This window comes from Peromyscus eremicus, chromosome 17 (assembly GCF_949786415.1).
Source record: "Peromyscus eremicus chromosome 17, PerEre_H2_v1, whole genome shotgun sequence".
In the NCBI taxonomy this organism is placed as follows: Eukaryota; Metazoa; Chordata; class Mammalia; order Rodentia; family Cricetidae; genus Peromyscus; species Peromyscus eremicus.
The window spans coordinates 44,777,603-44,792,238 of record NC_081433.1 but is presented as its reverse complement, the minus strand read 5'-3'; positions in this window follow the sequence as shown (position 1 = coordinate 44,792,238).

Sequence of the window (14,636 nt, the reverse complement as noted above, 5' to 3'; positions counted from 1 at the left end):
TCCCAGGAATCTACAAGGACATCCTCAACTTAGACTACTAGCAATAGTGGAGAGGGTGCCTGAGCTGGCTTACCCTGGTAATCTGATTGGTAATACCCTAACTGTCATCATAGAGCCTTCATTAAGTAACTGATGGAAGCAGGTGCAGAGATCCACAGCCAAGCACCAGGCCAAGCTCCAGGAGTCCAGCCATAGAGAGGGAAAAGGGATTTTATGAGCAAGGGGCATCATGATCATGATGGGGAAACCTACAGAGACAACCGAATCAAGCTATTGGGAACTCATAAACTTTATACCAACAGCTGTGGAGGGCTGTGGAATGTTCTGTATGCTGTTAATATGTGTTGCTCTGATTGGTTGATAAATAAAACACTGATTGGCCAGTAGCCAAGCAGGAAGTATAAGCAGGGCAAGCAGACAAGGAGAACTCTCGGAAAAGGAAGGCTGAGTCAGAAGTTGCCAGCCAGACACAGAGGAAGCAAGGTGACAAGGCAGAACTGAGAAAAGGTCCCAAACCATGTGACTAACCAGAAATAAGGATTATGGGTTAAATTAAGTATAAGAGTTAGTCAGTAATAAGCCTGAGCTAATGGCCATACAGTTCATAATTAAGCCTCTGTGTGTTTACTTGAGGGATGTGAGTGGGAGAGATTTGTTCTGACCTCCAGCTGACCGGGACACAGGAAAACTTTCAGCTACAGTGGAGCCTCCATGGGACTGGACTAGGCCCTCTGCATAAGCGAGACAGTTGTGTAGCTTGATCTGCTTAAGGGGCCCCAGGCAGTGGGATCAGCATCTATCCCTGGCACATGAACTAGCTTTTTGGAGCCCATTACCTATGGTGGGACACCTTGTACAGCCTCGATACAAGGAGAGAGGCTTGGACCTGCCTCAACTGAATGTACCAGGCTCTTATGACTCCCCATGTGAGGCCGTACCTTTTTGGAGGAGGGAATAGGGGGTGAGTTGCAGGGAGAAGCCTGGGGGAGGAGCAGGAGGAGGGAAGAGAGGAAGATTTGTGGTTGGTATGAAAAATGAATATAAAATTTCTTAATAAAAAATAGGACACTGAAGATGAAAACAACTGAAGAACATGGTGATCTCACAGAAGATGAGTGCTGTGGAATATTAATTTAAGGTGTGTTACATTCATTTATGCGGTGGAATATTTATTTAATTGTGAAAAGATGTGTTGCATTTGTTTAACTCTGTGAAGCTGTGTTACTTTGCCTGTATAAAATGCCTGTATAAAAGGCAGGAGAAAAGATAGGCAGGGCTCTAGATGAATTTCTAAATGGTCTTATTAAATAAATAAATAAAACACGGAGCCAAATATAGGGATGAAAGCCTTAGAGGTCAGGGAAACAGGAATAGCCACCAGCTAACCTTACCTCACCATACCACCATAGCTTCCAAAGTGAGCTACTTCCTGTCTATCAGCACCTTTACTGGCTTGCTGTTCTGCCCTTTCATTGGCTCTTAGCCCAGCTACTTTGCTTCCTTGTCACTGCCTATCTGGACAGACCTCCAGGTCTCTATGGTTGGTATTGTGATTAAAGGCATATGTCACCACGCTTGGCTCTGTTCCCTAGTATGGCCTTGAACACACAGAGACCCTGCCTGCCAAGTGATCGGATTAAGGGCATGTGCTACCACTGTCTGACTTTTGTGTTTACTTAAAATGGCTTGCTATTCCTCTGATCTCCAGGCAAACTTAATTTGTTAACATACAAATAAAATATCACCACATTTCAACACAAATAAATTATCACCACACAGGGCTGGCAGGGAACAAAAAGATATAAAATATAATACATAAATGTGCCCTTTGTTATAGGTGAGTGCTACTGAGAAATAAAATTATAGGTGACTAAGACTGATAGAAAATTCCAGGGAGGAACGTTCAATGTTAAGTTCATCAAGATAAGCTTGATTAGAAAGCTACTATTTAAGGAAAAATTTTAAAAAGACATACCCAATAAAACATATTCCCCTAAAGAAACATATCCTAAGACTTAACTCCAGTTGTGTAAAAAGAGAGGAAGAGCGAATCCTTACCTTCTTGAGATGTAACCCCTCCTACCACAAGATGAGCAGCATATATGCTCCCTCAATATGTTTCTGGCTCCTTTGAATCAGGCTTCTGCTTTTTCTATATGAGTGAAATGGTTCTGTCAAAGATGGCCCTTTTAAATTCTGTGTCTGATACTTATTGCATCATTGAAGCCATCTTTTTATCATGGGATAAAATAATGCACTCATCATTAACAAAAATCAAAGATTCACGATGAGAGAATAAACTATTTAATAGGGGATATATTTGTTTGACTAATATGTATGAAATACTACTTTTCACTACATAAACCTATATATCTTTATACCTACAATTTATTAATGCTGAAAGTAATTAAGCAACTGCACTGGAAATACTATCACTAGTAAAGTTTACACCAGTATAAAAGCTCAGTTCTTATATTAGCTCTCAAAGTTACCATGCATGTATAAAATTGAAATAAATGAGACAACTTGAGATGTAGCTTAATGTTAGAGTATTTGTCTTGCATGCTCAGGTCTCTGGGATCAATCTCCAGAATAAAAAATACATTAAAAATATCACAATAACACTTTGATTTTAGTACATTAAAATAAGGCAGTTTTTCCAAGATGTATTCATTGGTTAGAAAAGCCACATGATAACACTGGCAGAAAAGCATTTCTACCGATTAAAAAAAACCCTTATTTCCAGATAGGATGCACTCCCAGTTAATAGAGGATAGTTATAGACAAGCTCTACAAATAATAATGAATAATAGTTTGACAGCATATAGTCTCTATTTCCAACTGAAAGTCAAAGTGATTATTTTCTACTGTGAAAACTACTGTCCTAAATTTTGACATAGGACATGCGAAAGTATAACTTTGCCTAATTTATTCCAAAGAATATTCTTTGCAGTAATTTCTACAACTCAGTAGCCCATGTTTTTCAAACTAGACTTATCAAAATTTACAAAAGGTTCGGATTGGCATGATGGCTTAGCAGTTAAAAGCATTGGTTGCAGGCTTGGTTGACTCTCTATGGGAGGTCTTACCCTTTTGGAGGAGTAGATTGGGGGTGAGTTGTGGGAAGGGGAGGCAGGGAGGTGGTGGGGGCGGGGGGAAGGAGGAGGGATGGGAGGGGGAACTGTGGTTTGTAGTTAGAGTTTTTCTCAAGCCAAGCCCCGGCAGTCCACTTATAAAATAAACACACAGACGCTTATATTATTTAAACTGTTTGGCCTAATGGCTCAGGCTTCTTGCTATCTAGTTCTTCTATCTTAAATTAAATTCTATTAACCTATAAGTTGTCACGTGGCTTGTGGCTTACTGGTACCTTATATCTCGCTTATCATGGCAGCTGGCAGTGCCTCTCAGCCTCAGCCTTCCACTTCCCAGAATTCTCCTCTCTGCTTGTCCAGTCTATACTTCCTGCCTGGCTACTGGCCAATCAGCATTTTATTTACACAGAGAGATATCCACAGCAGTGGTTGGTTTATAAAATGAAAATAAAATAAAATAAAATAAAAAGAGCACTGGTTGCATTTCCAGGGGACAAAGATTCTATTATCAGTACACACATGGTTCCTCACAGTCATTTGTAATTCAAATTCCAGGAGATCTGATACCCTCTCCTAGCCTCTGTGAGCAAATGTGGTAAAGACATACATGCAGGCAAAATACCCATACACCATTTTTAAAAGGGAGTTTCAAAATTTTACAAAAGGCGTATTTGATGATGATGATCAATATTGTTTTTATTTGTAAATTATCAATCTACCATTTCCATGTTAACAGTATTTTGAGGCTTCTGAGGACATGGTAAAATTATTGCATAGATATTATGAAAATTTTCTGTTAGCCACAGTTTTGTAATGAGTACCAAGTGTTATTACTTGGATTTGTCCAATTTTTCTGTCAGCACTTCTCTCATGCTCCTGACGGGAGGGGAGAAAGTCTCAAGAGAGAAATTTATATCCTTGCCCTTCCGTTGTCAAACTACTAACAATGGACCTTAAAGGAATAAAATTTCCTCAGGACTCCTGTGCTGGAAGAAGAAAAAAGGTTGAAGTTCTGGTATCAGCCAGAGGAGGCACTTACCTCCAAGGAAGAGATTTAACAAGGCTCTAACAACTTAACCTAACACGTACATTTAATGACTTGTCTTCCGTATTTTTCTATTAAAAAGAAAAAAAGAAACTAGGAGTCTCTTCTATCTCCATTTTGGCTAAAACGAATACATTTTTATTTTTCAGTTTCTGTTTCCTAACTTTTAAGATGCTGTAGTTTAATGAATGCAGCCCTGCTAAGAGTACTCTATCACAAAATTCTGTCTGGTGACTGACATCCCCACAGGCTGTGAGGTTTAGTCATTGGAAGATTAATCTACTCAAAGCTATATTCTAAAACTAGCATCCTATATTTTTATTTCCTTTCAAATCAAGTATTTGTGTAGTAAATACATTTTAATGTCTTTCAAAAATTATTCTTTATAGAGATTCAGAAATTTTGAAATAACATCTCACTCTTACTCATTTGGTATCTGCCTATGATGTTAATGTAGAGTATGACTTATGTACTTGTAAAGTTCTTTAATTGAGAAGAGGTAAACATGAATTGATAAGTGCAAATGAATCATAGCCATTCATTTGTAGACGTGACTGTTAGAATAATAATATATTCTGTGACACAGCAAGAGGCAATGTAAAGAGTTGGAAGGTTTCAATGGGGCTTGCACAATAAATATCACTTAGTTATACATTTGAAAACTTCTATGACAGGGTGGAATAAGGTAGGATCTAGGGATGGGAAACAAGAAGAAGAAGGAAAATCATAATGCAGGACATGCTGATGAAAACTTAATTTTTCAGACCAGACATTTATGTATTAAACTCAAGTGAAATGCATGACATAAATATTAAGTAAAACCAAATTCACAAGCACATAATCATAAAAATAAGTGTAATATAGAGAAGTTTTTGGCAAAAGTGAGATTATAAAAGTAGTTTTACAGAGATGACAGAATAAGTTTACGTCAATGTCATTTCTTACTTCTAATTAACTATATTGAAGCAATGATTAATAGCTAATATACAGAACTTTCAATTTTACTTCTTTTATTGTCACATCACGGTATTCAGAAAATTGAAAAGAAATGAACCATGTGAATTGAACCTTACTTTCTATCCAATAGTTAGAGTTTCTATTGCTGTGAGGAGACACCATAACCATGGCAACTCTTATAAGGGAAAACACTTAACCAGAGTGGCTTGCTTGCATTTCAGAGGTTGAGTCCATTATCATTATGGTGGGAAACAAGGGAGCTTGCCAGGCAGACATGGTGCTGGAGCTAAGAGTCCTTACATCTTGATCCAAAGTCAACAGAAAGTGAACTAAGATACTGGGCATGGCTTGGGCATATATGAGCCCTCAAAGTTCACCTCCATAGTGTCACACTTCTTCAAACAAGACCACACCTCCTAATAGTGCCACTCCCTTTGGGGGCCATCTTTTTTCAAACCACTTCACTTTCAAATCTCTGATTTTGGTATATACATGCATCAAATTTTGTTGAAGGTATCAAAAATTCTGAAGTTATATCCTCCTTTCATATTTAAATATTTATTTTTAATTATATTTTGTACATGTCTATAGGGGGTTATGTGAAAAAGAATGCAGGTGCCTGGGGAGATCAGAATAATGCACTATATTTTTTGAAGTTGGTATTATGACAGTTATAACATTGATACTGGGAAGTATACTCAGATCCTCTGCAAGAGCTGTACATACTCTTAACTGCTAAGCCATCCATCTGCCCAGATTCTCTTTACTTTCTTGAACTTCATGAAATTGTTTAGAGGAACTCTCTTTGAGGTCAAATTTATTTGCCAATGTTGAATCAAAATTTGAGACCTTCAAAACTTGCTCTATAGTAATGAGGCAAACATCACAGCTTTACTGCACTGGATACTACAGGCACTCACTTCTTCAGCCTGGTAACTATGAGCTGGAGCAGGCTGGAGCTACCCAGCACTGAGAGAGAACATCACTGGCATTGTCAATGGCTTTGTTCAAATTTGTTTTCTCAGTGAAGTCACTTTTCTTTTGAAAGAGCAACTCTTGATTTCAGAAGCTTCAGTCTATGACAGCAGGGTGGGGACAGCAAAGTAGCAGTTACCCCAACCTTGGCCTGGAAACTGAGAAAGGGGTAGGTAGGATTCTGCTGAGCATCCCACATTTAGCTGAGGAGCGCTAATCAATACTCCTACTGGAGCTTAGTTAGCCTGGGCTCTCCTGCCAGTTCTTTTCATGGACAGCTTTATCTAACATCAAAAATTTTCCTGTGAAAGCTGGATGTGTGTAACTAACTTTATATTGCTAAGTTGTCATGTGTGGCTTCTTCACGTTGCAAACAGATTCTGTAGTGGGATTAGAAAGCCAGAAGCTCATCAGTGAAGAACAGAAAAAGTTCCTGCCACCCACAACTCCCTCAATTGGAAACTCAGCTAAGTGCCTTGGGTTCTCTACTTAGTTTCTTTTTTATTTTAGTGTTAGCTATGTGTGTCTGTATTATGTGCACACGCATGTGAGTGCAACAGAGGCCAGAAGAGTATGTCAGATCCCCGGAAACTGATGTTACAGGTGATTTTGTGCTACTTAATATGAGGACTAGAAACAAAAGTTGGGTTGTCTGCAAGATGAATGAACACCTTTAACTAGTGAGCCACATCTCTGGCTTCCTCCACTGAATTTCTTCTGGATGAGTGTAAGCACCAATTTGATGGTATCTATCTGCTGCCATTTATTTATTTATTTATTTATTTATTTATTTATTTATTTATTTTACTTTAACTTGGAAGTTATTCTTTAACTTGAAAGCCTCACCCAAAGTGTCACTTTGCTCCTCTCAGGACACTCAATAGAGAATCCTAGCTGACTGTCTCAATGGAACTTTCTCCAATGGATAGTGGCTGTATGCTTGTGAGCAGCACGTGATTAGACAATAGGATATGTTTGCTCTCTCACTTGAACTGCTCCAGCTGCCTTCTCTGAATGTTATGAGCACCCAGTTTGATACTGATTTGCTCTCTTTGCTCTGTTCTTCGCTACTTATTTTACTTTCATCGACCACAATGTTAACAAATTCACTCACTTGGAACTGAAACTGTGGTCGACATAGATCATTCTTAAAACCATACAGATCAAGGTGTAGCGCCATTAGGGCCTGCTTAGCATGAAAAACCCTGTGTCCAGTCCTGAACACAACATTAGTGGAAGATGGTGACACACACCTGTAATTCCAAAAATTTGGGAGGTGGAAGTGGTAGGACTAGAAATTCAATGTCATCTTCAGTTGTGGAAGGAGTTCATAACTGCCTGGGTTACATGCAACTCTGTCTCAAAAAGCAAAAGACAAAAACCTCTTATAATCCTCTCTGCATGAGGCAACCCAAACCCAGAAAGACAAAGACATGTTTTCTCTCATTTGTGGATGTTAGCTTGGAATCTTCAGGTATAAATGAATATTTCATTTGGAATACTCATAGATAGGCATCAGGAAGTTTGCAAGGAGTACGAGGGAGGGGGGCATTTCCAGGAGTAAAAGAAAGATGCAATGGTAGAAGAGGTTAAAGGGGAGTGATGATACAGTAAAAGTTAAATTGACATCAGAGAAAAAAGAGCAGCATAGAAAAGGGAATATGGGGGACTTTTCAAAAGACCTTTTAAAGTTCTTTAAAAAGTTATATTGAAACTTATTATTGTAGAAGATTATACAGAAAGAGAGAGAGAGAGAAAGCGAGAGAGAGAGTTTAAAAAACGAGGCATGGTGTCACGTATCTCAGATATCTGAAGGCAATCTCCATGAGTTTGAGGCCAGTATGATCTACATAAAGAAACCCTGTCTCAAAACAAACGAATGAACAAAAATCAAACAAATAAAAAAAAACTATTGAGGCTGGAGAGCTTTGTCAGTGGTTAAGAGCACCTGTTGCTCTTGCAGAAGACAAAGATTTGATCCCTGTCACCCACTTGGCATCTTATAACTCTGTGTAACTCCAGTCCAAGTGATCTGGTACCCTCTTCTGACTGCTGCAGGGATCAGGCTCACACGTCACACTTCTGTTTGCTATTCTTGGTATGCCTAACTACAACTGCAATTAACAGAAGCCCAAGAAGCTGGGCATATCAGTGAGGGATTTTTCTTGATTGGATCTTTTTAGGTGGGAAGACTCACCCTAAATCTGGATCAATTGAGTTCAGAAAACCAACCCTACATCTGGACCACACTTTTTGGTAACAGCCTACATAAAAAGGACATGGAAGAAAAAAGCTCTTTGCCTGGTTGCCCTCACTCTCTCTCTCTGGTAAGTTCATTTCTTCACTGGTATTAGAGCCCACTTCTTTGGGATTCCAATGTATACTGAAGACCAGCTGAGACAGCAGACACATATATGTGCAGGCAAAACACTCCTACAGGTAAAACCACAAGATAAATAATTCTCACAAAATAAAAATAAAGAACTAAAATAGAGTTACCTTGTAAGGGGTAAGCAATACTCCTACTAAATACCACAAGCTAACAAAAATCCCAGTGTAAGGAATGGGTTACTTTTATTGGAGTTGTTGGCCAATTAAGTCCCATAGACCCTTCCCAAATACTGCAGGCCACAACCAGTATTCTTCCCCACTCCCCAGAACTTGACTGTCAGACCTTATACCTGAAGATACCATATCCTTGAGTTATAAAATATGGAGAAATCAATATGATACCGACATGGAAGCTTCATCCCTACTGTAACACATCCCCAGACCTTAGCATAACTGATTCCACAATGGAAATACCATTCAGGCCATAAAAATCAGCCTGTTGAGAATACCACCTCCCAAAATGAAACAAAGACCTAATTCATCAAAGTCCATAATTCTGGAAAAGACTCTACATGTACTAACCTTGCTTTTTGCTTCTAGGCTTCTATGCTTCCTTTTCTGGCTAACTCCTCTTGCTCATTGAAGTGTGCCAACACAGAATATGGTTTGCATGATTAAAACCTCACCCTGAGAAAGACTTGAGGCTCAGCGGATCCAGAACAACCAGTGTATTTGCTCGAAGACTAGTAAAGACTTTCCATTGGCTTAAACATGTTCCTGAGTAGTCTTCTCTGGTGGATACCCCACAACATCTACTGCTAGCTTTCATAGTGCTGAAAGGTGCTATAGATACTACTGAAGGAAGAAAATAATCATCATTCTTACCCAGGTGTGATCCCTGTGAGCTACAATAATGACTGCCTAGCCAAGATATGCCCATTAGTGCAGTAGTGGAACACATATCTTGGAAAGTAGCATACCACTTTCTGATTGGATTCCAGGCCCCTCCAAAAGCTGAAAGTCATAGCTGGCACAGTTATCATGGCCTAAAACTTGCAGCTAGAAAAAGAAAATGTTCTAGTGGAGGCCCACTCCTAATGGCTTACCATTATACCAATAGATTGTTACATCTCTCAAGGATCAGAGAAGCTTAATTTTACAACAGATGGTGATTAACACAGACTCACAACTAGTCAAAATCAAAAAATAAAGAGACCTGAATACCTTTCCTTAAATGGGGCATCTATATCACGTCTCTTCCTTCCAAGACTCAGGGATCATTGTAGAGGAGGAAGTGAGAATATTGTAAGCTACAGAGGTGAGGAGGAAAGGGAGGTGTGTATGAATTGCACTTGAGGAGCTATTGGCAACTGATAGTTGGTGGAAGATGGAAAATAAGTTTTATTTAAGGTTTTGACCTCCAATAGGTCCACCATGATAGACCACAAGACTGGGAGTAGATCCCACGGCCAATGGCAAATGGATGATGGTGGTCTTGAAATGGAGATCCTGATAGGGAAAGTCTGCCACTTACTATGTGAGGACCACAATCAACAAGAATGTTCAGATCTCCATCACTATAAGACACAAGATACAAAAATAGGTAACAACCTGTTCTTCACCTGACAGCAGTCTGTGGAGCCAGTGCCATCCTGCACACTCAAAAACTTGTGGTGGTAAAAAGGAAGTAGACCTGCCTCACCAAGGTCTTCTGAGGTCCACAACCCCAGAAGAAATACAGTTACTTTTCCAGTTAGAGAGAGAGAGAGAGAGAGAGAAGTTAGGTAAGAAGGAAAGGGGTTGTGCATCTTGGAGGAATTAAAGTAGAGATAAATATGACCAAGATACACTGGACAAAATTCTCAAAGAACTAACAAAAATAAGGGTGGGGTGATGAAAGGTAATGTTAGGGAGGGATGGTTTAACATTAGATCTTCTGTTCTGTGGAAAGTTACCAGAGGGTGGCTGTCTGGATTGCATATTTTCAGGTTCCTGGCATCATTTCAAAATATTGGAATCCCATAGGAATAGCAAAGTAGCAAAGGATTTAATTCAAAGGCAAACTGGGGTGTCAAAGGCAAACTGGGGTGTCCATTAGATACACAACTAGAGAACAGTAAGACTGCATATAAGTTAAACAGGACTCGGTTTCTTTTGTGTGTGGGGGGGTGTCTTTCTTTTATGAGCTAAAGAGAAGAAGTTAGTTTCCAAGGCATGGGTGATTTCCTGTTTTGATGACAAACATAGGCTGTACACACTTTGTTCACTGTGTATACTTTCTCATGATGCTTCTGGTTCCATTCATATGGGTGCCCAGGTATGCACATGCATAGGATCATAAATAGAGGTATGTACCTAACACTTCACTCAGAGAACACAGTTTGCCTTATTATGCATACACCTAAATCCAGTCTAGGCTGTCATGGCCTACTAACTGTAGGATGTGCTTAGCCACACAAGGGCAATATCTAAGAGCTGTTAAGGAACTAGGTCAGATGAATGAGCTTGTTTTGGGGAAGAGGTACGTGTATAGCCAAGTGTAGTTGGGGGGCTCTTAGGTCATTAAAATATCCGTTCAAACTGTCTGCTTCACTTCCATATTTTCTAACTAATTTCTTGGGTTTGAGTATTTTTTCAATTTTTGATATTTTCCCAAACTCTCTTGTTAATTTCCTATGAATCAGGAATTTCATCATTTCTCTTCTTAATTTTTTTAAATTTCAGTTGAAGTAGGCTGCTCATTCTTTCACAATCTCATCCTACAAAATGCTGGTCTGAACAGTATCCTAGAAAAATTAATGTAAATTCCAGAAGGAAGGAAAGTCATGGTTGGAGAATTCTTTGTAAAATGAATTTAATGACTTTAAAGAGAGATCAAGGCAAGAATACACAATTGGAATAAAATAAAGAATGGGTTCAATATAATAGCCTTTCTATAACAAGAGTTATACTATGAATATTCATTCATCAATGGGAAATTTCAATAATTGGTAGAGAAATGGAAAGTGGTTAAGTGTCATGTTACAATTATAAGGTTTGGGAAAGAAAAAAATGAGGTAAAGCAAAAAAAGGAAAGAAGGAAGGGAGATAGAAGAGGAGAGGAATTAAGGAATAAGAAAAGAAAGAGAACATCAAGTGAAAAATGCATCTGACAGGATACATACTTTTTTATAAAAGACAAAGTGTTAGGCTAAAGAAAAGATGTCAACTATATCAAGCAAAGTATGAATGAAAACTGTCATTGTGCCATACTGTTGTGTGCATGCCTTCAGCTACTGTGGTAAAGCATGAATGAAAACCATCATTGTGCCATACTGTTGTATGCATCCCTTCAGCTACTGTGGTAAAGCATGAAAATTTTTATTACATTTTGGTGTGTGTTTGTGTGTGTGTGTGTGTGTGTGTGTGTGTACAATTTGCAGGACTTGGTTCCCTCCTTCCACCATCTGTTTCCTGGGGATTGAATTCAGGTTGTCAGGCTTGGCAGCAGGTAAATGTACCCACACAGCCATATTGCTGAAAAAAGACACAAGCAATTTAGAAAAGTACTTAAAACTGTCCACATAAAGTAAGGTGTCAAGACCAGGAAGTCTAAAATGCAAGAGGAGTCACAAGCTATTTACAAACACATTAGCTAACAAAAAGAAAAATAAAAGGGAAAAGAAGATGAAGGAAAATGAAAGGGAGAAGAGTATAGTGATATTTTACTTGTGCTGAAATGTGATCTTATTTGTATGTTAATAAAATTTGCCTGGAGATCAGAGGTCATAGCGAGCAGGAACAGCAGTCAGGCAGTGGTAGCACACACCCTTAATCTGATCACATGGCAGGCAGACTGTGTGGTCAAGGACACAGCCAGTGTAGTGAGATGAACCTTTAATCCCAGTACTAACTATAGAGACCTGGAGGTCTGTATAGACAGGCAGTGACGAGGAAGTCATGTGGTTAGGTTTAGAGCCAATGAGAAGGCAAAATAGAAAGACAATAAAAGCACAAGTCAGGCAGGAAGAAACTCTCTCTGAGGAAGCAACGGCGGTGACTCTCTGATCTCTTTGGCTATTTACCTCTGTATTTGGCTCTGTGTTTCTTATTTACTAAGACTTTAGAATTTCATCTATAGAACAGAGAAAAAATGTGGACTTTCTTCAGCTCTTCACAACACACAGTGTGTACTCAGTCAAAACAATGCTCTTTCCACTACAATTTTTCACTTTTTTCCCTGAATGTCAACAGTCTGATGTGTGAAGAAGGGTAAAAAAAGTACAGAAATAAGATATATCCATCTGTGCACATTTCTGCGTTTGCATTTGGAGGCATTTGGCTTACACTGAGGACACTGGCTTTCTAAAAAATCCTTCATAGCCACAGATTTTTTTCCCTTCCACTAGATGTCAGTATCTGATAATTCTCTGGAAAAGCCTTAGGCTATCTCTTCTTAAAATTTACTTCTCTTAATTGAATTTGTTTTTTGTTTTGTTTTGTTTTTTGTTATTGTTTTAGCCGTGTGTGTGTGTGTGTGTGTTATTTTTAAGCTTTTAACAGAAACTTATATTTCTTAATATTGTGCATTATAGGAAATAAAACACAAGAAGCCAAGAACAAAGTTACCCAGTCACAAGCAGCTCAGTTTTATGTGTCCTTCTAGATACTGCAACTGTATATACATTTAGGTAATTGAGATTATACAGTATGTACCATGCTTTTCCTTCACATTGTGCATATTCACCAACTAAAAACCCCATGCCACATGAATATTTTGATAACTAAGAATACACCATGCCATCTAAATCTGTCAGACAAAATTATAACCTTGTCTTCCTTGGCAACAAAAATTTCATAGAAGACCTAAATGGCAACAGGCCTCTAGATAGAAATACTGAAGAAAATGCAATTAAAATTCTGCATTCCCTCAATACTCAGCTTACAAGGAAACACAAAGCAACAGCCCACACTTAGTGCAGCATTCCTAAGCTTATCATCAGATCTATATACTAAAATATAAGAAAGAAGAAGGCATGTTCCTGCTCAGTAAATGTATTCTTATGGAGCAGCTGAAGTTGCACCTACAGCAGGGGTTTTCAGAATGTGAATCTCAACACAACACTGCAGATCTCACCCTGTGAGCATCCCTCTGCCTGTCCATACTCAGCCACGCAACATGAATTAACTCACATTGTCTAGACATGGCTTAACAATTCTGTGTTCAAGAGGAACATTTTCTGCTGTGGAATAATCCTCCTGTACACTGTAAAGATTTTTCATTTGAATTGGTTTAATAAAATACTGATTATCCAGTAGCCAAGCAGGAAGTATAGGCAGGGCGACCAAACTAAGAATTCCGGGAAGAGAAAGGACAGAGTCAGGAGACACTACTCATCCACCAAGGAAGCAAGACATCTAGAAATGAAGTAACAAGCTACAAACCACATAGCAAAGCATAGATAAGAAATATGGGTTAATTTAAATGTAAAAGCTAGCTAATAATAAGCCTGAGCCATCGGGCAAGCATTTATAATTAATATAAGCCTCAGAGTGATAATTTGGGAAGTGACTGCAGAATGGGGCAGGACAGAGAGAAGGCTCCATTTACAATTTTCTATCGATTCTACCATATTCTCCAGCTATACTTTTAACCATATGCTCTCCTTTAGAACATTTATAAAGTTCAGATGTTGCGAGATAAACTTTATACACAATAAACACGGGGTTTCTTTTTATTTTGACCAGAAATGTACATATGGGTTCCTGGGTACAGTTGTATACTGTCTCCTAGATATGGTGGTACCAGCAAAGAGTCCTTCCCTCATCCATCCTCTTCTCTGCCTAATTCCAGTTCAGGATGATGCTAGTGAGAGAATTAACAGTCTACACTCAGAAGACGGCCTTTCAAAGACTAGGACATTTATAGTGATTTTTCTGCTACTTCTAACATCCTTTGGGAGCTGGGACTTAGCCTCTAATACCTGGCAGCATTAATAGACTTTGTCTCAAAACAGTAAGAAAATGGGCATAACAGATGAGTAGGGTGGATCAGCAGGTCAGCAGGTAAAGATGCTTGCCACCAAGTTGGTGGCCTGAGTTTGATCTCCAGGAGCCACATGATAGAAAGAGAAAACTGATTCACAAGTTGTCTTTGAGCCTCCACACAAGTGCAGTGGCACACATGTGCTCACATGCACATACTAATTCATAAATGTAAAAAAAAATGCATGATATGGTAAAAATAGAAGGCT